We start from the raw sequence: 24,546 nt of genomic DNA on the forward strand, positions 1-24,546 counted from the left end.
ATCCTGAAAGATGATGCTGTGAAAGTGCTACACTCAATATGCCAGCAAATTTGGAAAACCCAGCAGTGGCCACAGGACTGGAAAAGGTCAGTTTTCATTCCAATCCCAAAGAAAGGCAATGCCAAAGAATGCTCAAACTACTGCACAATTGCACTCATCTCAACATGCTAGTAAAGTAATGCTCAAAATTCTCCAAGCCAGGCTTCAGCAATATGTGAACCGTGAACTTCCTGATGTTCAAGCTGGTTTTAGAAAAGGCAGAGGAACCAGAGATCAAATTGCCAACATCTGCTGTATCATGGAAAAAGCAAGAGAGTTCCAGAAAACCATCTATTTCTGCTTTATTGACTATGCCAAAGCCTTTGACTGTGTGGATCACAATAAACTGTGGAAAATTCTGAAAGAGTTGGGAATACCAGAGCACCTGACCTGCCTCTTGAGAAACCTACATGCAGGTCAGGAAGCAATAGTTAGAACTGGACATGGAACAGCAGACTGGTTCCAAATAGGAAAAGGAGTACATCGAGGCTGTATGTTGTCACCCTGCTTATTTAACTTATATGCAGAGTACATCATGAGAAACACTGGCCTGGAAGAAACACAAGCTGGAATCAAGATTGCTGGGAGAAATATCAATAACCTCGGATATGCAGATGACACCATCCTTATGGCAGAAAGTGAAGGGGAACTAAAAAGCCTCTTGATGAAGGTGAAAGTGGAGAGTGAAAAAGTTGGCTGAAAACTCAACACTCAGAAAACAAAGATCATGGCATCCGGTCCCATCACTTCATGGCAAATAGATGGGGAAACAGTGGAAAGAATGTCAGACTTTATTTTTTTGTGCTCCAAAATCACTGCAGATGGTGACTGCAGCCATGAAATTAAAAGACGCTTACTCCTTGGAAGGAAAGTTATGACCAACCTAGATAGCATATTCCAAAGCAGAGACATTACTTTGTCAATAAAGGTTTGTCTAGTCAAGGCTGCAGCCATGAAATTAAAAGATGCTTACTCCTTGGAAGGAAAGTTATAACCAACCTAGATAGCATATTCAAAAGCAGAGACATTACTTTGCCAACAAAGGTCCGTTTAGTCAAGTCTATGGTTTTTCCTGTGGTCATGTATGGATGTGAGAGTTGGACTATAAAGAAAGCTGAGCACCAAAGAATTGATGCTTTTGAACTGTGGTGTTGGAGAAGACTCTTGAGAGTCCCTTGGACTGCAAGGAGATCCAACCAGTCCATCCTGAAGGAGATCAGCCCTGGGATTTCTTTGGAAGGAATGATGCTAAAGCTGAAACTCCAGTACTTTGGCCACCTCATGCGAAGAGTTGACTCATTGGAAAAGACTCTGATGCTGGGAGGGATTGGGGGCAGGAGGAGAAGGGGACGACAGAGGATGAGATGGCTGGATGGCCTCACTGACTCCATGGACGTGAGTCTCAGTGAACTCCGGGAGTTGGTGATGGACAGGAAGGCCTGGTGTGCTGCGATTCATGGAGTCGCAAAGAGTCAGACACCACTGAGCGACTGATCTGATCTGATCTGATCTGAGTCAAGGCTATGGTTTTTCCTGTGGTCATGTATGGATGTGAGAGTTGGACTGTGAAGAAGGCTGAGCGCCAAAGAATTGATGCTTTTGAACTGTGATGTTGGAGAAGACTCTTGAGAGTCCCTTGGACTGCAAGGAGATCCAACCAGTCAATTTGAAGAAGATCAGCCCTGGGATTTCTTTGGAAAGAATGATGCTAAAGCTGAAACTCCAGTACTTTGGCCACCACATGTGAAGAGTTGACTCATTGGAAAAGACTCTGATGCTGGGAGGGATTGGGGGCAGGAGGAGAAGAGGACGACAGAGGATGAGATGGCTGGATGGCATCACTGACTCGATGGACGTGAGTCTGGGTGAACTCCGGGGGTTGGTGATGAACAGGGAGGCCTGGTGTGCTGCGATTCATGGGGTCACAAAGAGTCGGACATGACTGAGCGACTGAACTCAACTGAAAGATCCTTTTCTTATTTGCTAATAATCTCTATGAATAAAATAAAGTATCTAGAAACCCCTAATTTTTTAAGTCCCTCTTTACTAATGTCATATTATGATTTATTATAATGTCTTATTTCTTTTCAGTTTCTTCTGTATATCTCAAAATCTTTGTTTCAGCTCTGTGCAAATCATAACAATGTGTTGTCAGCACTGGATTAATACCTGCATCTCAGATATTTTATTTTACTAAAATCATATACTCAGTTCAGTTCAGTCGCTCAGTGGTGTCAGACTCTTTGCAACCCCGTGAATCGCAGCACACCAGGCCTCCCTGTCCATTACCAACTCTCAGAGTTCACTGAGACTCACGTCCATTGAGTCAGTGATGCCATCCAGCCATCTCATCCTCTGTCGTCCCCTTCTCCTCCTGCCCCCAATCCCTCCCAGCATCAGAGTCTTTTCCAATGAGTCAACTCTTCGCTTGAGGTGGCCAAAGTACTGGAGTTTCAGCTTTAGCAGCATTCCTTCCAAAGAAATCCCAGGGCTGATCTCCTTCAGAATGGACTGGTTGGATCTCCTTGCAGTCCAAGGGACTCTCAAGAGTCTTCTCCAAAACCAGAATTGAAAGAGACACGTGTACCCCAGTGTTCATCACAGCACTGTTTATAATAGCCAGGACATGGAAGCAACCTAGATGTCCATCAGCAGATGAATGGATAAGAAAGCTGTGGTACATATACACAATGGAGTATTACTCTGCCATTAAAAAGAATACATTTGAATCAGTTCTAATGAGGTGGATGAAACTGGAGCCGATTATACAGAGTGAAGTAAGCCAGAAAGAAAAACACCAATACAGTATACTAACGCATATATATGGAATTTAGAAAGATGGTAACGATAACCCTATATGTGAGACAGCAAAAGAGACACAGATGTGTAGAACAGTCTTTTGGACTCTGTGGGAGAGGGAGGGGGATGATTTGGGAGAATGGCATTGAAACATGTATAATATCATATAAGAAACAAATCACCAATACAGGTTCGATGCAGGATACAGGATGCTTGGGGCTGGTGCACTGGGATGACCCAGAGGGATGGTATGGGGAGGGAGGTGGGAGGGCAGTTCAGAATTCAGAACACCTGTATACCTGTGGCGGATTCATGTTGATGTATAGCAAAACCAATACAATATTGTAAAGTAAAATAAATAAATAAATACAAATAAATTAAGAAAGTTTCATATAAAAAAAAAAAAAAGGATCTTCTCCAACACTACAGTTTAAAAGCATCAATTCTTCGGTGCTCAGCTTTCTTCACAGTTCAACTCTCACATCCATACATGACCACTGTAAAAACCATAGCCTTGACTAGATGGACCTTTGTTGGCAAAGTAATGTCTCTGCTTTCCAATATGCTATCTAGGTTGGTTATAACTTTTGGCTGAAGTCACCATCTGCAGTGATTTTGGAGCACAAAAAAATAAAGTCTGACACTGTTTCCACTGTTTCCCCATCTATTTCCCATGAAGTGATGGGACCAGATGCCATGATCTTCGTTTTCTGAATGTTGAGCTTTAAGCCAACTTTTTACTCTCCTCTTTCACTATCATCAAGAGGCTCTTTAGTTCCTCTTCACTTTTTGCCATAAGGGTGGTGTCATCTGCATATCTGAGGTCATTGATATTTCTCCCGGCAATCTTGATTCCAGCTTGTGCTTCTTCCAGCCTAGCGTTTTTCATGATGTACTCTGCATATAAGTTAAATAAGCAGGGTGACAATATACAGCCTCGATGTACTCCTTTTCCTTTTTGGAACCAGTCTGTTGTTCCATGTCCAGTTCTAACTGTTGCCTCCTGACCTGCATACAGATTTCTCAAGAGGCAGGTCAGGTGCTCTGGTCTTCCCATCTCTTTCAGAATTTTCCACAGTTGATTGTGATCCACACAGTCAAAGGCTTTGGCATAGTCAATAAAGCAGAAATAGATGTTTTTCTGGAACTCTCTTGCTTTTTCCGTGATCCAGCAGGTGTTGGCAATTTGATCTCTGGTTCCTCTGCCTTTTCTAAAACCAGCTTGAACATCAGGAAGTTCACAGTTCACGTATTGCTGAAGCCTGGCTTGGAGAATTTTGAGCATTACTTTACTATCGTGTGAGATGAGTGCAATTGTGTGGTAGTTTGAGCATTCTTTGGCATTGCCTTTCTTTGGGATTGGAATGAAAACTGACCTTTTCCAGTCCTGTGGCCACTGCTGAGTTTTCCAAATTTGCTGGCATATTGAGTGCAGCACTTTCACAGCATCATCTTTCAGGATTTGAAATAGCTCAACTGGAATTCCATCACCTCCACTAGCTTTGTTCATAGTGATGCTTTCTAAGGCCCACTTAACTTCACATTCCAGGATGTCTGGCTCTAGGTGAGTGATCACACCATCGTGATTATCTGGGTCGTGAAGATCTTTTTTGTACAGTTCTTCTGTGTATTCTTTCCACCTCTTCTTAATATCTTCTGCTCTGTTAGGTCCATTAGACATTTAATGATTAAAGTGTTGCTGATATAATCTGTTATGATTTCTTAAACTTTATGTTGTGTTTTGTAAAGTTTCCCACTTTTATAATATATATGTAAAGAAAATCCATATTTCTACTGAAATTTTTTTTTTTTTACCATCATGTTATAACATTTGGCTAGCTTTCTTTAATTCAGTTTTGCTCAATTCCTAACGGAATATCTATGGGAACTCAGGAAATGATTATAATTTGTAATTACATTTGAAACTAAGGCTGACAGTCAACATATTGCTTGACCATAGGGAGCATTTTTGTTAATTAAAAACATATGAAGCAGAAATGAGAATTAGAATATGAAAGAGACGGTGGCATATGGTTTTCACCTAAGGGAAGGGAAACATTCTTACCTGTAGTATAAAGAAAATAAAATTTCTCACTGACATCTTTGCTTGCATATCAGAAACACAAATCCTTATCATCCCCAAATAGCAAATCTACTTCTCTGCTAGAAAGAGTTTTTATTTTGAAGTAGTGAGACACTGTTCCAAGCCCTACTCCAAAATTCCTCTAAGTCAAGGGGCATCAGAGATCCCAACCCCCAGAAAATGAGTCAGACAATGACAGGTGGGCACTGTGATTCTTTGCTGTATTGTCCTCTGGAGGAAAATGCCACAGTGCACCTTGGGCATTACAGGTTTTTGTATGTCCAATCTATAATTTCTGTTTTCTAAGAAAGAGGAAGTAATTTTTTTTTTAAATTGCAATTATTTAGGTAAAAACATATGAAGCAGAAATGAGAATTAAATATGAAAGAGACATTGGCATATGGTTTTCACCTAAGGGAAGGGCATGGCAAATAGATGGGGATACAATGGAAACAGTGATAGACTATTTTCTTGGGGGCCAAAATCACTGCAGATGGTAACTGCAGCCATAAAATTTAAAGATGCTTATTCCTTGGAAGAAAAGCTATAACCAACAGCATGTTAAAAAGCAGAGACATTACTTCGTCAACAAAGGTCCATCTAGTCAAGGCTATGGTTTTTCCAGTAGTCACGTATGAATGTGAAAGTTGGACCATAAAGAAGGCTGAGTGCCAGAGAATTGGTGCTTTTGAACTGTGGTGTTGGAGAAGACTTTTGAGAGTCCCTGGGACTGCAAGGAAATCAAACCAATCTATCCTAAAGGAAATCAGTCCTTAATATTCATTGGAAGGATCGATGCTGAAACTCCAATACTTTGGCCACCTGATGCAAAGAACACAATCATTTGAAAAGACCCTGATGCAGGGAAAAATTGAAGGCAGGAAGAGAAGAGGACAGCAGAGGACGGGATGGTTGGATGGCATCACTGACTCACTGGACATGAGTTTGAATAAGCTTTGGGAGTTGGTGATGGACAGGGAAGCCTGGTGTGCTGCAGTCCATTGGATCACAAAGAGTTGGACGTGACTGAGTGACTGAACAACAACAAAAGTTAGTAAAGAGAAAACCATGGCACAAAATCTGACTATTGGCAAACACTTCTGCTGCTGCTGCTGCTAAGTCACTTCAGTTGTGTCCGACTCTGTGTGACCCCACAGATGGCAGCCCACCAGGCTCCCCCATCTGTGGGATTTTCCAAGCAAGAACACTGGAGTGGGTTGCCATTTCCTTCTCCAGTACATGAAAGTGAAAAGTGAAAGTGAAGTCGCTCAGTCGTGTCCGACTCTTAGCGACCCCATGGACGGCAGCCTACCAGGCTCCTCTGTCCATGGTATTTTCCAGGCAAGAGTACTGGAGTGGGGTGCCATTGCCTTCTCCTATTGGCAAACACTGGACCAAGCTAATTTTATTCTCATTATTTTGAAGACTTGGAGGATATCATAACACTAAAAATAAGTTTTGTGAATAAACCAAGGTTTAAAAAACAAGGACTTGAAATCTTTATGAGAGGAGATAAAATAAGAACAGAAATTTAACAGGAAATGGATGCTCTAAGGAAACTAGGCAAACATATTCAACAGTTAAATTAAAAGCCTCAATTAGAAGACAGAATTAGAAATTTAGAAGAATCTTGAATAAGGGATATAAACGTCAAATTAAAAAGATGTCATGTAATGTAGGGGAAAATGACAAAAACAATGAAAATAGTTAATATCATAGTAATGGGAAGACAATAAATGGAAATCCAATTTAAGAATTATGAATTTCTTGAAAAATAAATCACAACAATTGGAACAGAAGCAACAGTCGAAAGATATAACTGAAGAACACATGGCTTATGTTGAAAATATAACTGAGTATACAGATGAAATGCCAATACTTTGGCCATCTGATGGGAATAACTGACTCATTTGAAAAGACCCTGATCCTGGGAAAACTTGAAGGCAGGAGGAGAAGGAGACAACAGAGGATGAGATGGTTGGATGGCATCACCATCCAACATGACTCAATGGACATGAGTTTGAGTAAACTCCAGGAGCTGGGGATGGACAGGAAGACCTGGCATGTTGCAGTCCATGGGGTCACAGAGTCAGACACGACTGAGCGACTGAACTGAACTGAACTGAATTGACACAGATGTTAAATAGAAAATTAATGAATTTCTTATATACCCTAGAATTGAGTTGTGACTAAATAAATAGCCTTAATGCATTAAAAATATAAATTAAGGAAATAAAAATAAGATACCACTATATATATATTAGAATAAAGTGTGTAAAAACTAACAAGAGCAAAGTTGGTGGGAATCAAGAGCAACAGGAACTTCCATTCGTTGTTGGTGGAAATGCAAAGTGGTGCAGCTACTTTGGAAGACAGTTTGCCAATTTCTTACAAAGCTAATCATAGTCTTAACATATGATACAGCAATTGCATCCTAAGTATTTACCCAACTGATTTGAAAAATTAGTAGTTAGTAGTTCAGTCACTAAGTCGTATCCAACTCTTGTGACCCCATAGACTGTAGCTTGCCAGGCTCCTTTGTCCATGGGATTCTCCAGGCAAGAATGTTTGAGTGGATTGCCATTTCCTTCCCCAGGGGATCTTCCCAACCCAGAAATTGAACCTAGGTCTCCTGCATTGCAGGCAGATTCTTTACCGACTGAGCTAAGTATGAGAGAAGCCCTCATAGATTTGAAAAATTATGCCCACACAAAAACCTGCACGTGAATGATTATATCAGCTTTATTCATGATTTCCCCAAATTGGAGGAAACCAAGATTTCCTTCAGTAGGTAAATGGATAAGCAAACTGTGCTACATCTATGTGTATGTACAATATACATACTTACTTACTAATTAAAAAGAAATGAATAATCAAACCACAAAAGATGGGTAGATGTTAAATATGTATTGCTAAGTAAAAGAAGCCAAACTTAAAAGACTTTCTAATGTATAATTTCAATTACATGACCTTTTGGAAAGGTAAAACTACACTGAGAGTAAAAAGATCAGTGGTTACCAGGGTTATGGAGGAGAGTTGAAAAAAGGAAGCACGGGATATCTTCAGTTCAGTTCAGTCACTCAGTCGTGTCCGACTCTGTGATCCCATGGACTTCAGCATGCCAGGCATCCCTGTCCATCACCAGCTCCTGGAGCTTGCTTAAACTCATGTCCATTGAATCGGTGATGCCATCCAACCATTTCATTCTCTGTCGTCCCCTTGCATCAGGTGGCCAAAGTATTTTAGAGTGGAGAAGTTCTTCAGTATGATATTGCAATGGTGATCCATGACACTATGCAGTTATTGAAACCTACAAACTTTGTGGGCTTCCCAAGTGGCTCAGTGGTTAAAGAATCCACCTGCAATGCAGGAGACACAGGTTTGATATCTGGGCCAGGAAGATCCCCTGGAGGAGGGCATGGAAACCCACTCCAGTATTCTTGCCTGGAGAATCCCATGCAGAAAGGAGCCTGGCAGGCTACAGTCCATAGGGTCACAAAGAGTTAGACACAACTGAAGTGACTGAGCATGCATGCATAGAACTTTGCAACAAAGGATGAATCTTAAAATGGTAATTTTAAAAATCATTTAGAAATTTAGGGAATCTCAACATGGAATGCCGAATGTGACAAAATAATTCAACTGCTATAGGTATATGAAGCAACTTCACTGAGTGAGATGGTGGGAAAAGATATTAACCTAAGTAACTTTATAAACAAGTGGCATCTGTAAGATTAAAAAAAAAAAAACCCACAAAGCAAAACAAGAAAATCACAAAACTGTACATAAGCTCTGTATTCTAGTTAATAAAATTCTCACAGTTTACAGGTTAAGAATTCTGATAGCACTGTACATATAAATTGGAATGGAACAATGAAGTAAATTAACAGCAAATGGTAGGAACCAACTTTCTCACTTTTGGAGTGGGAGGTTATACAGAAGCAAGGGAAAGAGGCTAGAATAATCCATATGATAATAGATTAAAGATACTAGTATGAGTTCATTTTTAGCTCACTGCCAATATAGATGGCTATATATAAAAATATTTATAGATACGTTTAAGTATATGGTTTAGTAAACATACATATATTTCCTTGCTCTGTAAACTTAAAGAATCTATTAATAGAACACCTCAATAGCAAGGCTTCCCTGGTGGCTCAGCTGGTAAAGAATCTGCTTGTAATGCAGGAGACTGGTGTTCGATCCCTGGGTTGGGAAGATCCGATGGAGAAGGAAATGGCAACCCCCTCCAGTATTGTTGCATGGAGAATTCCATGGACAGAGGAGCTTGGCAGGCTATATAGTCCCTGGGCTTGCAAAGAGTCAGACATGACTGGACAACTATCACTCACTCACTTAACAGCAATGAGTCCACCTACTACCCATATCTTGATTTTAATACCATTTGCCAATAAAATAAACCAGAGCTCCATAAAGAAATGACTGATTATATAATAAGGAAAAGAAATACTCAAGATGAGCCTGGAGTATCTTGAAGTGCCAGAAAGTAGGAAAGTGTGTGTGTGTGTGTATGTGTGTGTAAGAGAGAGAGAAATCTAGATATTCAGCTCTGATGAGGATATGTCAAAGGGACACAGCATCCAACTAAAAAAACTCCCAGTGGTTAAAGTTGGAACAGTTTGATCAACAAAATAAAGTAGTAATGGATTATAATTTACTATAAAAGATAGCAATTGATGAGTCCATACTCATGTAAACAAATAACTGGATAAATAAATGTGTATATGCTTAGTTGCTTCAGCTGTGTCCAATTCTTTGCAAACCTATGGACTGTAGCCCGCCAGGCTCCTTAGTTCATGGGATTCTCCAGGCAAGAATACTGGACGGGTTGCCATATCCTTCTCCAAGGGATCTTTCTGATCCATGGATTGAACCTGTGTCTCCTGAGTCTTCTGCATCACAGGTAGATTCTTTAATGCTGGGCCACAGGGAAACCCAAATAAATGGGTAGAAAGAGACAATTCTCTTATGAAAAATTCCAAGTCATTTATGTAGATGCTCCTCCCTCAAGGAAGTGGAGCATAATTCCTCACTATGTGTGGAGTACACATAGTCAATGACTTCCTTCCAAAAAATAAAAAGAAAAAGGTTCTTGTCCTTACTTACTTCCTTTGTTCTAGAAGTCTTAAGACCAGTGGCCCAGTGGTAGCTGTGACAACAGTTAATCAATCCAAGCTATGGACTCAGAAAAAATACACTGTGCTAAGAGTTAGGATTGTCTGACTTTAACCTCCACACAACCACTGAACTGTCTGAGTCTGAAGTATCTCGTCTCTAAAGTAAAGATAATACAATTTACTGCCCTACAGTCAAGAAATTCAATGCCAGATGATTTTTAAGTTCTCTTCTAACTCTAAGATTTATGGTGGCAGGAAGATATGGTAATAACTTGGCTTTGCCCCTTTTTCTGGGTTCCCACTCTTACTTTGACCAGAGATTAGCTTGGATGCTTTGACCCAAGGTAGATCTGCTGGAGTCTTTAAGAATATTGTCAAGTCATGACTTCTCCATCCCAAGTAATAGTCCTGCAGATTCCCTTTTTTTCCTTTTCTAGTTCTTTTCCTGACATTTTTTGGATGCTTGGCATTGGAATGTGCATTGGATTTTGTAAATTGTGTGATCAAATCCCAAGCTCTGGGTGACAAGAAGACATTTGTCTTAGGTTATCAGTTTCCAACACCAACAGGTAGCAAGATTCTTCACATTTCCAAAATAAATGCCAAAGCAACTACTGAAAACCAAAGGGAAGGCAGTTGCACATATATTTGGGTAAATCACTGCAGCCCTATTTACAATAGCCAGGATATGGAAGCAGCCTAAATGTCCATTGACAAATGAATGGATAAAGATGTGGTACATATATGGTATAACTGGCCATAAAAAGGAACAAAATTGGGTCATATATAGTTATGTGGATAAAACTAGAGCCTGTGATACAGAGTGAAGTAAGTCAGAAAGAGAAAAACAATATCATATATTAACACATGTATATGGAATCTAGAAAAATGGTACTAATGACCATATTTGCAGGGCAGGCATAGAGATGCAGATGCAGAGTACAGACTTGAGGCCACAGTGGAGGAAGGGGAGGGTGGGACGGATAGAGAGAGCAGCATTGACTTATACACACTGCTGCTGCTGCTGCTAAGTCGCTTCAGTCGTGTCTGACTCTGTGCGACCCCGTAGACAGCAGCCCACCAGGCTCCCCCGTCCCTGGGATTCTCCAGGCAAGAACACTGGAGTGGGTTGCCATTTCCTTCTCCAATGCAGGAAAGTGAAAAGTGAAAGGGAAGTCGCTCAGTCGTGTCCGACTCTTAGTGATCCCATGGACTGCAGCCCACCAGGCTCCTCCGTCCATGGGATTTTCCAGGCATGAGTGCTGGAGTGGGGTGCCATTGCCTTCTCCGCTTGTACACACTACCATGTGTAAAACAGATAACTAGCGGGAAGCTGCTGTACAGCACAGGGAGCTCTATGATGACCTAGAGGGGGTGGGATGGGGGTGGGAGGGAGGCTCTAGAGGAAGGGGATTTATATACATGTAGCTGATTCACATTATTGTACAGCAGAACAAACACAGCATTGTAAAGCAATTATATTCCAATTAATTTTTTTAATTATAAAAATTAAGAAAATAAACACCAAGCTCTTACTATATAGCACAGGGAACTATAGTCGGTATCTTGTAATAAACCATAATGGAAAAGGATATGAAAATGAATGAAGGTATATCTATATATACAGCTGATATATAGTTGAATCATTTTACTCTGGACCAGAAATCAGCATTGTAAATCTACTATACGTCAATAAAAAATATAAATAGATAAAATGAGAGCACAGAAAAAATTGAAAAGAGCTTTACAATTAGCAAGAGCTAATGCAGTGTACTTGTTTGAAATGTACTTTTATTATGTTCTGTTGGTGCCATTAATGAGGAGAAGGGATGAGAAGTCACCAGTTAAGCAGAAGAGTTAGACCAAGGGGTGGGCCAGCTGGGCAGCTGCTGAGGTCAGTAATATACACTGAGTACCAAAACACTGCAGCACTAGATTATCTGGGAAAGCAACAGATGGTGTAAATTGTGTTGACCAGGACACCTTTCAAGAAGATTAATGGATGTGTTCAAAAGGAACATTTGATAGGCATCCCGGGACAAAGAGGAAAAGATCCAATTTCTGATGGAAATTGGAGTAAGTAAGCACCTCATATTAATATAATAAAAATAGACTTGAGTTCTACCATTAATATCTTGTCCTCACTAAAGTTGTTTCCAGTTACTCTCACCTTAATAACTGGTCCTCCATTTGTTAAGACTAGAATCTAGTAGATGTCCTTGATTGCTTTTTATACCTACTGTCCGTATGCAATCCATCAGCAAATCGTTTCTCTATTTCCAAAGCATGCAGCACAGTCATTCACTTTCTATTGTCTGAAGCCTTATCCCAGGCTAATCATTCATTTCTTTTTGATATCAATATGGAAGGGAATTTTTGTTTTCTTACTTTGTTATTAAGTTCAAGCTTTGCGTAAGAATGCTATATGGATATAAAATGCTCTCTCTTTATAGACTTTTTTTCAGATATTCTTTGGGACTTGCTAAAATTTTCTTTAAGCCTACCAGTTATCTGAGTGATTTCATAAATAATTCACATGCAACTACATTATTCAATAAATATCTATAAGCTCCTTATTAATTATTAATCTTTTTTAGATCTTCTGTATCCTTAAGAATTTTTCATCTTTGATCTGTCTATATCTGTGAGAGGACTGTTGAAATCTTCTGTTTTTACAGTGTGTTTGTTATATGTTTCTTGTCCCTATATTTTCTGCTTTATGAAAATTGATGCTATTACTGAATGCATAGATATTAACAATCATATCTTCATTGTAAATTGTAGTTTTTATTAGTATAATGTGTCCCTCTTTGTCTCATTTAATATCTTTGATCTGAATTCTACTTTGTCTGATAACAAAATTAAGTCCACTCTTTTTCTTTGAGTGTCCCTCGGAAACTTTTGGGCATGCTTTTGTTTTTAACTTTTCTGAATAATTTATCTTAGATGCATTTCAGGAATAAAGTATACTGTTGGATTTTGCTTTGTCTGAAAATCTCATTCTTTAGAAGGGGAGATAATACCATGTATATTTACTGATACAGTAAAATCCTTAACCATATATCTGCTTTATCTTCTCTTTTGTGAGGCTATTTGTGTGTGTGTGCTTAGGAAAGGTTGTATTTTTGTTTTAATGGTTACTAATACTTATTTAGCACCCTCTTAGTCCTTTCTTTCCCTAAATAGTATCACTTACATTATAACCAATATTGAAATAACCTGTAACCTCTTCTCACTATACCGTCCCTCCTTTTTTCTCACTATTTTAGTGCCCTAGTATTATCTTCCAGAGAAGGCAATGGCACCCCACTCCAGTACTCTTGCCTGGAAAATCCCATGGATGGAGGAGCCTGGAAGGCTGCAGTCCACGGGGTCACTGAGGGTCGGACACGACTGAGCGACTTCACTTTCATGCATTAGAGAAGGGAGTGGCAACCCACTCCAGTGTTCTTGCCTGGAGAATCCCAGGAACCGGGGAGCCTGGTGGGCTGCCGTCTATGGGGTCGCACAGAGTCGGACACGACTGAAGTGACTTAGCAGCAGTAGTATCTTCACTTTCACTTTTCATTTTTCACTTTCATGCATTGGAGAAGGAAATGGCAACCCACTCCAGTGTTCTTGCCTGGAGAATCCCAGGGACCGGGGAGCCTGGTGGGCTGCTGTCTATGGGGTCGCACAGAGTCAGACACGACTGAAGCGACTTAGCAGCAGCAGCAGCAGCAGCAGTATTAACTTAGAGTTAATGAAAGTAATTAAAATATATTTAACTACTATGACCCTGTTATTCGCTTTAAAGGGTATCATTTTATTTCCAGCTAATATACACAATGCAATCAATAATTTATCACATTTCAATTAATCTTCCCCTTCTCCACACCCATTTTTGTTAATTTTATTATTTTTACATTGTCTAAGCATAAACATTTACATTTTTTATCTCCAGATACTTGTGTTTTAATTTAGTGTCATAATGAAATATACTCAGTGGTTACCCCCAGACTTCATGCTAAAGCTTCTTCAATCTCTGGGCTTGTGTAAAGCTCAGTTTCTTATAAATGCTCCTGGAAGAGCTCATGGGATTAATGTTCTCAGAGTCCTTCCATATTCTTAATTGTGTGAATGTAGCCTTTATAATTAAAGAAGAATTTTTCTAACTATAAAATCCTAGTTCATATTTTCTTTCTTTCTCTGAATATCTTAAACACAGTGTTCCATTGTTTTTTAAACATCAAAAAGGAACCTGTCATGATATCATCCTAATCTGATTTTCTTTCCTTTATGAATAATGTGTCTGTTTGCCTGGATTCTCAGATTCTTTTTTTAAAGTCCTTTGGTTTTACCATAATATGTTTCTCTCTTGAATGCTCTGGTTTGTGTTTCCAAGGTACATGACGATGTGCCCTTTGAATATGAAAATTCAAAGCTTCTTTTATTTTAGGAAAGATTTCTTGAATTATGCTTTTTAAATATTTATTCTGTTTCACAGCTTCTTCAGTATCTTCAATTATATGAATATTTGATTTCCTTTTTCTTGAGTTTCATATGAATATCTCTTTCCCCCAAATCTATTTTTTCCCTTTTTAAAAAATTCCCTTTGATTTTTTTCACTTTTCTTCTTTACATCCCATACCTCCCTTTATTATATTTTCCATGGGGGTCTCTTCCTTCCTGTGTACCTGCTCATTATGCTGAAACAGAGCAGGATCCTGTGGTCCTTGCCTCCCCACCATGTCCTCTGCCTCCTTTTGTCTGTGGAAAACTTTAGCCAAGGAATAAGTTTAATCAGAGAAATGTGAAAACAAAGGAAAACAGTCAAAGGAGACTAAATAATAATAATGTAGTCACTAAGCATAGTCAAGGACGTTTAGTTCTTTCTCAAGGGCTCTATAGATAATATTCTGAGCCATAGCCTATGAGCAACACTTTGCGACCCTGTGGGCTGCAGCCCACCGGGCTCCCCGGTCCATGGGATTCTCCAGGCAAGAATACTGGAGTGGGTTGCCATTTCCTACTCCAGGGGATCTTCCCAGCCCAGGGATCAAATGTGCTTCCTTATATCTCCTGCATTGGCAGACAGATTCTTTACCACTAGCCCCATCTGGGAAGCCCCTAGGAACTGAAGATTAACTGTACCACAACGAAGATCATGGCATCTGGTCCCATCACTTCATGGCAAATAGATGGGGAAACAGTGTGAGACTTTATTTTGGGGGGCTCCAAAATCACTGCAGATGGTGACTGCAGCCATGAAATTAAAAGACGCTTGCTCCTTGGAAGGAAAGTTATGACCAACCTAGATAGCGTATTGAAAAGCAGAGACATTACCTTGCCAACAAAGGTCCGTCTAGTCAAGGCTATGGTTTTTCCTGTGGTCATGTATGGATGTGAGAGTTGGACTGTGAAGAAAGCTGAGCGCTGAAGAATTGATGCTTTTGAACCGTGGTGTTGGAGAAGACTCTTGGGAGTCCCTTGGACTGCACAGAGATCCAACCAGTCCATTCGGAAGGAGATCAGTCCTGGGTGTTCTTTGGAAGGAATGATGCTAAAGCTGAAGCTCTAGTACTTTGGCCACTTCATGTGAAGAGTTGACTCATTGGAAAAGACTCTGATGCTGGCAGGGATTGGGGGCAGGAGGAGAAGGGGACGACAGAGGATGATAAAGTTGGATGGACGTGAGTTTGAGTAAACTCCGGGAGTTGGTGATGGACAGAGAGGCCTGGCGTGCTGCGATTCGTGGGGTCGCAAAGAGTCGGACACGACTGAGCGACTGAACTGAGCTGAACTGAAAACAACCAAGATGATGCTGGTCAGACTGCTGATGACCAATTTGAAGATGACTGTGAGAGATGACTGTGCTGTTTCTGCATGTAGCCACCCTCCCACCCCCACCCAATCTATCTATAAAGGCTCTCACCCTCTGCTTGTCAGTGGGGGAAGTTGGCGTTTGTACAGATATCCACCACCCCCCGCTCTACACTGCCAGTTGCCAGCATCTGAAATAAAGCAAACGTTCCACCAATCTAGCATGTTTATTGCTTTTTGAAAGGCGAGCAGCTGGACTCCACACACACTCTTTTGGTAGCAATGTCTTCATCTCAGAACTTTTCTTTTAAAGTCATTTCCTGTGTTATGTCAGTTCTCATTTCATATCTTCTTGTCTAACCATATAATTTCTAAATTCATCTAGTTTTTATTTGTGTCAATTTTAAAGTTCCAATCATTTAAAAAATTTCTTTTAACTTGGTTTGAAATGTAGTTACAGTTTGTCTGCTTTGTGATCACACATGTCATATTCCTTTGTTTTCATATTTAAGTGAGGTAGGTTTTTCCGTGATGGGAAAGGGATAGGTCGGGGTGATTTCCCAGCTTTCTGATTCAAGAACTTCCCTATTGCACCAGAGTATCATGCATTGGAGAAGGAAATGGCAACCCACTCCAGTGTTCTTGCCTGGAGAATCCCAGGGACAGGGGAGCCTGGCGAGCTGCCGTCTCTGGGGTCTCACAGAGTCGGACACGACTGAAGTGACTTAGCAGCATGGTCTCAGTGTATCACCAGGCTCCACTCTCTCAGAGCTTGATCTGGTTCAGAGAGATTTTCTACCTCCATACTTGTGTTTACCAGGGACCCAAAGGCCTCACCTTCCAAAAACAGTCTTCTCCCCTTTAGTTGGTATGCATTTCCTGCTCAGTATTTCCTGGAATCTGCTTCCTCTGGGTTCCTTTACCCCTTAACCCACATTTGCTGTATTCTGCTAAGTTTTTATCCTTTTTCTATCAGTAACTGCTCAAGGTGAGGGTTAGGGTTAGTCTTTTGGAGAGAAAATGTTTGCTGGATAATTTTGAGAGTGGGCTTGGACTAATGTGTCTGTATCTCTCGGTGGCTTGCACCCTTTTCCTACCTCAGAGCTCATGAAGGCATTCCCAAGGATTGCCCATTATTTTACTGAAGATACGGTCTGTGGGAGTTTTTCCTTTGCTATCCTACGTGCTCCATTTGGGTGGGAATGATTTGCAATGACTTAAAACTATGTCTTTAGCATAATCCCACTGCCCTGGTGTCATTTCAAGATGTGAAGCAGATCCTATCAACTTCCAGCTTAAAACACTCAAAAGTTTCCCATCAATCTCAAAATCGAACTCAAATTCTTTATTCTCACAAGATCAGTCTCCTCTTTAGCTCTCTGACCTCATTTCTAATCATTCTGCCTTGCTCTCTACATCCCAGAGCCACTAGCATTCCTTTTGCTCCTCAGACACACAAGCTTATTCCCCACGAAGGCTGATGCCTGGAATAACTCAGAGAGATCTTCCCTGTTCTCCAATCTAAAGCAGTCACCCAGTCACTCTGTCTTATCATGTTATCTTAATAATCTTCCCATCATGTATCATGATCTGGTACCATTCCTGTTTATATATCCATTCATGTTCTGTCTCCTCCATTACACTGTAGTCTGTGAGAGCAGAACTGTTATCTACTTCTTTACTGCTCCACCCCTAGTAGGGAGAACAGTCCCTGACACACTGATGCTATGCTATGCTAAGTCACTTGAGTCGTGTCCGACTCTGTGCGACCCCATAGATGGCAGCCCACCAGGCTTCTCCGTCCCTGGGATTCTCCAGGCAAGAACACTGGAGTGGGTTGCCATTTCCTTCTCCAATGCATGAAAGTGAAAAGAGAAAGTGAAGTCACTCAGTCGTGTCCGACTCTTAGCGGCCCCAAGGACTGCAGCCTTCCAGGCTCCTCCGTCCATGGGATTTTCCAGGCAAGAGTACTGGAGTGGGATAGTCAGTAAATATTTATTGAGTGAAAGAAGGGAAGAATGGGAGGAAGAGAAGGATACAAAGGCAGAGTTATGAAAAGAGTATTTTGCTTTGGACACAGAAAAATGTGAATTTACATTGTACTTCAATCACTAATTAGTTTTATGATTCCATGGATCTCTCAAAGACTCAGATCCCTAAATCTAAAACAAGGAGGAAATATCATCTTTCTCCCACTACACGGGGGATGATTAAATGAGATGATACATGCTAAAGCATTTAATAAAAAAATTGACATAGAGAGGTTTCCTTTTCTCCCACTCTAGCTCTCTCCTTCCTTCTTTCTCTCATTTCTCCTCCTCTAACATATGATTGCCAAGTTAACTGATGCATGTCTTTATGACCATGCTCAAATGTGGACTTTCTATCTGTATCTGATGATGCTTCTGCCTTCTGTAGTTTATAGCTACACTAGGATAGCTTTGCTCCTGTTGTCATTTCAATTCTATATAATTCTGCCTGTATACGAAAAGATTCATTCTGCTCATTGCTCTCTTATAAAATACAGGGAAAAAGAAACAGCAGAGGGAAAAAGCTTCCTTCTGAATCTCTTGAACCATCCTTCCTTTCATCTAAAAGTCATTCATAACAGTTCAATTAATAGTAAAATCCTCCAAACAAATGAGAATTCAGAAACTCTTTGATTTAAAAATTCCTAGGTAGAAGAGACTTTCCTTTACTGTTATTAATATTCTGTCTTTTGTGTGCTCAGTCACTAAGTCGTGTGCGACTCTTTGGGACCCCATGGACTACGGCCCTCCAGGCTGCTCTGTCCATGGGATTGCCCAGGCAGGAATAATTTCCTTCTCCAGGTCTTCCTGACCCAGGGATCGAACCTGGGTCTCCTGCATTGGCAGGTGTATTCTTTATCACTGAGCCACCAGGGAAGCATTCTGTCTTATAGTAAATTTTAGTTTTATTGCATTGTGAGCAGAGTGTAGCTTACACTATTTATACTTTCTGGGAGATACTGACATTTTCTTTGTTTCTCAATATATGAGCAGTTTTTTTTGAATGTGCCATGGACAGTTGAGAAGAATACACATCCCTACCACTGTGGTGCAAGGGTTGATATACATCCACACGATCTGTATCTACAGCCACACGACCCTAACCCTAACTCAATTAATTATGTTGTTTATATATTTTGTCTCATTAGTTAGTTACTTTTGTCTTCTTGATCTGTGTTATAATGAAAGAGGTATATTAAAGTTTTATTTTATAAGTGTGTCTCTAACTATGCCTCCTGGCAAGTTTTGTAGCTGTTTCATAAAGATGGTTGATCTTTTATTTATGCATAAATATTTATGTGTTATATATTCATTGTGAATTCTAGTGTTTAGCATTGAAAAGTACCCATCTTTGTCTTGTCATAGCTTTGGGACTTGAAATATTTGTTTAGTGTTAGCATAGCTACCCTGCTCTTTTTCTATTTCCATTTGCCTGGTATAAATGTGTCCATTCTATTAGTTTTAGCTTTTCTAAATCATTTTGTTTTAAGCGTGTCTCTCGATACAGCGCAGAGATGGGTTACATTTTGTGAACCAAACTGAAAATCTATTTGTTTGGTAATAAGTTTTCTGTTGTTGTTATGACCAATATGTTTTATCTGAACTTTATCATAATATTTTATAATTCTGTGTATTTTGGTCTATATATTATGCTTCTTTATCTATGAGATGTGTGTTTCTTTGCATATGTATACTATACATATATTTACTTATTTATAAATAATATATGGTATATGGGCTTCCCAGGTGGTGCATTAGTAAAGAATCTGCCAGCCAATGAAGGAGATGCAAGAGATGGAGGTTTGATCCTTGTGTTGAGAAGATCTCCTGGAGTAGGAAATGGCAACCCTCTCCAGAATTCTTGCCTGGAAAATTTCATGGACAGAGGAGCCTGGTGGGCTTCAATTCATGGGGTTGCAAAGAGTCAAATGTGACTGAGCGACTGAGCAGACACACACAGGTATAGTATATATTCAAGCATATCAATGTGTTGGTATACATTTCCTATTTTTGTTATTTAGGAAAATGTATATTTTTGTTTTAGATTAACCTTTGCATTTATGCCTTTTAAAAGTCTTTACTCTCTCCTTTTATTATTTGACCTTTTACTTCTTGATGTTTCAGAGATTTTTGGTTTTGTTTTATATCAATTAATGTGTGTGTGTGCTAAGTCACTTCAGTTGTGTCTGACTCTTTGTGACCCTATGGACTGTAGTGTGCCAGGCTCCTCTGTCCATGGGATACTCCAGGCAAGAATACTGGAGGGGGTTGCCATTTGCTTCTCCTGGGGATCTTCCTGACTCAGGGATCAAAATCAAACCCCGTGTCTTCTGTCTCTTGCATTGGCAGGCGGGTTCTTTACCACTAGTACCTCCTGAGAAGCCCATCAATTAATGTTACCTGTTTAAATAACAATGAGTTTTTTCTATTTTTGATCTTTCCTTCACCAACATCCTCCCCAAATTTCCATTATTTCTACTTTGTCACAATATATAACATTTATCTATTATTCTTCCACTCTTGTCTCCACCTTTGCTTTATTCTTATATATATTAATACATATACCTCATATATCTATTTTATAATGCTCACTTTAGTTCTTTTGCTGAATTTTCCCCAGTCATCCCTCTGTTGAATAAAACTCATCCCTAGTAGGCTCCTCAGGAAGGCCTGGAGGGCTCAGTGTTCCCCAAGTTCTTGTGTGCCAAAAACTGTTTATATATTTGTTGATATTTGAAGGACAGCTTGGCTGGATATAGAAGCCTTCATATTTTCATTCACTGAGGTTTCTAAGAGTGCTGCTCATTATTGCCTCGTTTTAATGCTAATTTTGAGGGGAACTGTTAATCTAATTACTTTCCCTTTGTAAATATTTTATCTTTTCTGTCTGGAGATCACAAAGAATTTATCTTTGAAATCTAATAGCTTTACTAGGATATGCCTCAGAGTTAATCATTATGGTTTAATCTTCCAAGGTATTCAGGGAGATATTTCAATGTGTAGCTTCAGATGTTTTTCTATTTCTGGAAAGTGAATTATAATCTTAATTATTTTAACTCTCTTCCATTACTTTTTCTTCTTTATGTATTCCAATAATGTGGATATTATTACCTCTCTGCCAGTCTTTCTCTTCTATTACTCTTTGACTTTATTTTCTACTTCATTCTTTATGTCATTTTTAATTTCTTGTTTTATCACCTTTCTTTAATGCCTCTTATTAAATTTTCATTGGTGTCTACTCTACCTTGGGCTCTTGCAATGTTCATTGCTAAGGTATTTTTATCTTTTAGTTCCACTTCTTTCCTGAGTTCAATTTCCTCTTACATTTTTTCCTATTTTTGTCCATGTGCCAAACTCAGCCCCACCCGAGTTCGCCTGATGGCAGTTGATTAAATAGTAGATCAGGCAAACTCCGAGGGCAAGGCTCCTGTGGCTCGGTCGCTAGTGGCCAGTGAGAATGGCCAGAAACCTTTCCCGGCATGCTCTGCGCCTACGTAAGAAGAAGCGGCAGACCCAGCCTGGGAAAATGCCTAGCCGGTTTTTCCCCCCCCCCCATTACCAGTGAGCAAGGCATGAAAGTAAGAGTGGAAAGTAACAGTGAAATAGGGACAGGCAAATAGAGAGAGACAAATGGCGGGAATTCAGGCGGTGCCATTCAAGCGCAAGGGAGGCGAGAGGCTGAGGCTTACCAAATTCTGCAAGGTTCTGGATGGTCCTGCCAAGGATAGTACCCAGGGTAGAGTCTTGTGGCAGAAAGAATTCAGAGACAGACAGAGGTCGAGAAAGCAAAGTGAGCAGTTATTTAAATTCAAGTACGTCCCCAGGGGAGAGGAGGCAGTCTCAGGTTTGTGCCTGCACTGTGTTTCTTTGGCTATCAGATTACATGAGATGCAGAAATGAAGAGATGAATATTCAGTTGTTTGGGAGGGATTTGAACATCTTTCCCCCTGATTTTCATCCCAGGTCCATCTTACTGAAAGGAGGAAGGATTTTGGTCCTCATTTAATCCGTGATCAGAGGGGTCATGGCTTCAGTGCATGATGGGAACTTCTTATCTGCAAGGCTAATTTTATTGTTATAAGGGCATAGTGAGCAAAAGGTTACATTCAGATGCTTGAGAGCCCCAGACGCTTATCGCCCGAAGTGTGTGGTTTCCTGTCAGTCTGGAGATGCCTGCTTTTCTTTGAGCAAGGACCCAGGTTGTTTATAAGATGCATGGTCTCCTCGCATTTGCCCCACCCTGGTTTCCCCACCCTCCCGCCCCAGCATCGGTTTCTTTCTCCTCCTATCTAGATAACTTGAACAGTTATCTGCCTGCTTGAACAGTCTTATGTGAGGTAGCCGTCCTTAAATTAGATACTGGGCCTTTAAGTCAGTTATACTTTAAAAGTCTCTGCCTTATAGTCCATGCCTCAAAATATTGGTAGTATTTTCAGATTTTGGAATGTCCAGTCTTTCTAGTGACTGATCCAAATACCTCCCAGGCCTCTTTGCCAGATCTCTTCTTTCTTCCCTGAATTCATCTGGATCCGCCTTTGCTCACCACAGTTTTCCAATGGGACAAGGGAGTGATGGGAGGATGAGGGATTATACTGAGGAGTTTGTTGATTTTTCTCTTTCTATTCGTGGTTACTTTGTTGCTAGGACATCCTCTGTCTTGAATTAATGCTGAGGGTATGGACTTATGCAGAAATTCCGTAATTATGAAGTTATTTTGTATCATTTGGGGAGGAAATTTCCGGCATACTTAACTAGTACATACTTTACATTGTCTTTAGTCAGAAATTTAAAAATGTGATGAACAGAATTTGCTGGATAAATTATTTCCTTTATGATGAATACTTATTGCTTTTGTGTGTTTTTGCTCATGCTAAGGCCATGAATATAGTCTCTTATGTTTTATTTTATTCATTGAACTTTTTTTTACCTCTCACATTCAAAATTGCCATTTACCTAAAATGGATTTTCTGTTGTGTGAGAGAGGGGATCTGTACTCCTTTTCGTGTTCTCCTCCTGCCCCTTTCAGTCTCCTTATTCTTCTTTTTCAAGTGAATATCCAAAGAACTTAGCACCATTTATTGAAAGGTTAATCCTTTTCCTTACTGAACTGAAATATCACCTTTGTCAAATATCAGGTGGCCATATGTGTTTGGTATTTGTATAAATTCTCTTTTCTGTTCTGTTGGTTTATTTGTCTTTCTGCATCACCCTAAGAAAGCAGTACTCACTGATATATCCCACTAATCCATTTTGGGGTGGGAGGGGAAGCTAGGGAGAAGGATGGCAAGAGAAACCGAACCCCAAAATGCTGGTATGGCGTTCTCATTCACTTTTTCAAAACCTCCTGTTTGACAATTACTTTAAAATTACAGATTAGTTATAATAATAAAAATATTACAATAGTACAAAAACAACTGTACACTTTTACTCCTAAATACCTTAGGCTACATTTATTAAGACTAAGACTAAGAATATGCTCTTATGTTAATAACTAGAACACAGTTATAAGTAAATTTACCATAATTGATCTGAAATTCTTCATATCACTTCCCTACTTCACTACAGTATCCAGTCTAGTGTCTGGTTTTGCTTTCAATTGTCATATGTCTTCATATATTGTAAAACATCAACAGTTTAAAGTATACAGTCTCCCTCCCTCCTTTTTCAAATAGAACCTGCCATGTTTTTGGTTTGTTTGGTGTTTCTGATCATTATACTCCAGTAACATATTCTTGGCCACAATACCACATACCTGTAATTTCCTTATTGGGCTATTACATCCTTACTGGGAAAGCTACAGAAAGTTCTTCACATTTTAGAAGTTATTATAAACTAGGGATAATATACTTTTATCTTTGATATCCCGTTTATCATTTGTTTCTTTGAGTTTGCTTGTAATGTTTTTACCTTGCAAACATTTTTGGCTTCTATGTAGTCAAACTTAAACACTCTTTTCTTAATGCATCTGAATTTTTAGTTATAATTAGAGAGGAATTTATTTGTATTTCTTCTAGTATTCATCAGTTCAGTTCAGTTCAGTTGCTCAGTCGTGTCTGACTCTGCGACACCATGAATCGCAGCACGCCAGGCCTCCCTGTCCATCACCAACTCCTGGAGTTCACCCAGACTCACGTCCATCGAGTCAGTGATGCCATCCAGCCATCTCATCCTATGGCGTCCCCTTCTCTTCCTGCCCCCAATCCCTCCCAGCATCAGAGTCTTTTCCAATGAGTCAACTCTTCGCATGAGGTGGCCAAAGTATTGGAGTTTCAGCTTTAGCATCATTCTTTCCAAAGAAATCCAAGGGCTGATCTCCTTCAGAATGGACTGCTTGGATCTCCTTGCAGTCCAAGGGACTCTCAAGAGTCTTCTCCAACACCACAGTTCAAAAGCATCAATTCTTTGGTGCTCAGCTTTCTTCACAGTCCTACTCTCACATCCATACATGACCACAGGAAAAACCATACATAGCCTTGACTAGATGGACCTTTGTTGGCAAAGTAATGTCTCTACTTTTCAATATGCTATCGAGGTTGGTCGTAACTTTCCTTCCAAGGAGTAAGCGTCTTTTAATTTCATGGCTGCAATAACTATCTGCAGTGATTTTGGAGCCAAAAAAAATGAAGTCTGACACTGTTTCCACTGTTTCCCCATC

Source organism: Bos taurus, chromosome 4 (genome assembly GCF_002263795.3).
Source record: "Bos taurus isolate L1 Dominette 01449 registration number 42190680 breed Hereford chromosome 4, ARS-UCD2.0, whole genome shotgun sequence".
Lineage (NCBI taxonomy): Eukaryota > Metazoa > Chordata > Mammalia > Artiodactyla > Bovidae > Bos > Bos taurus.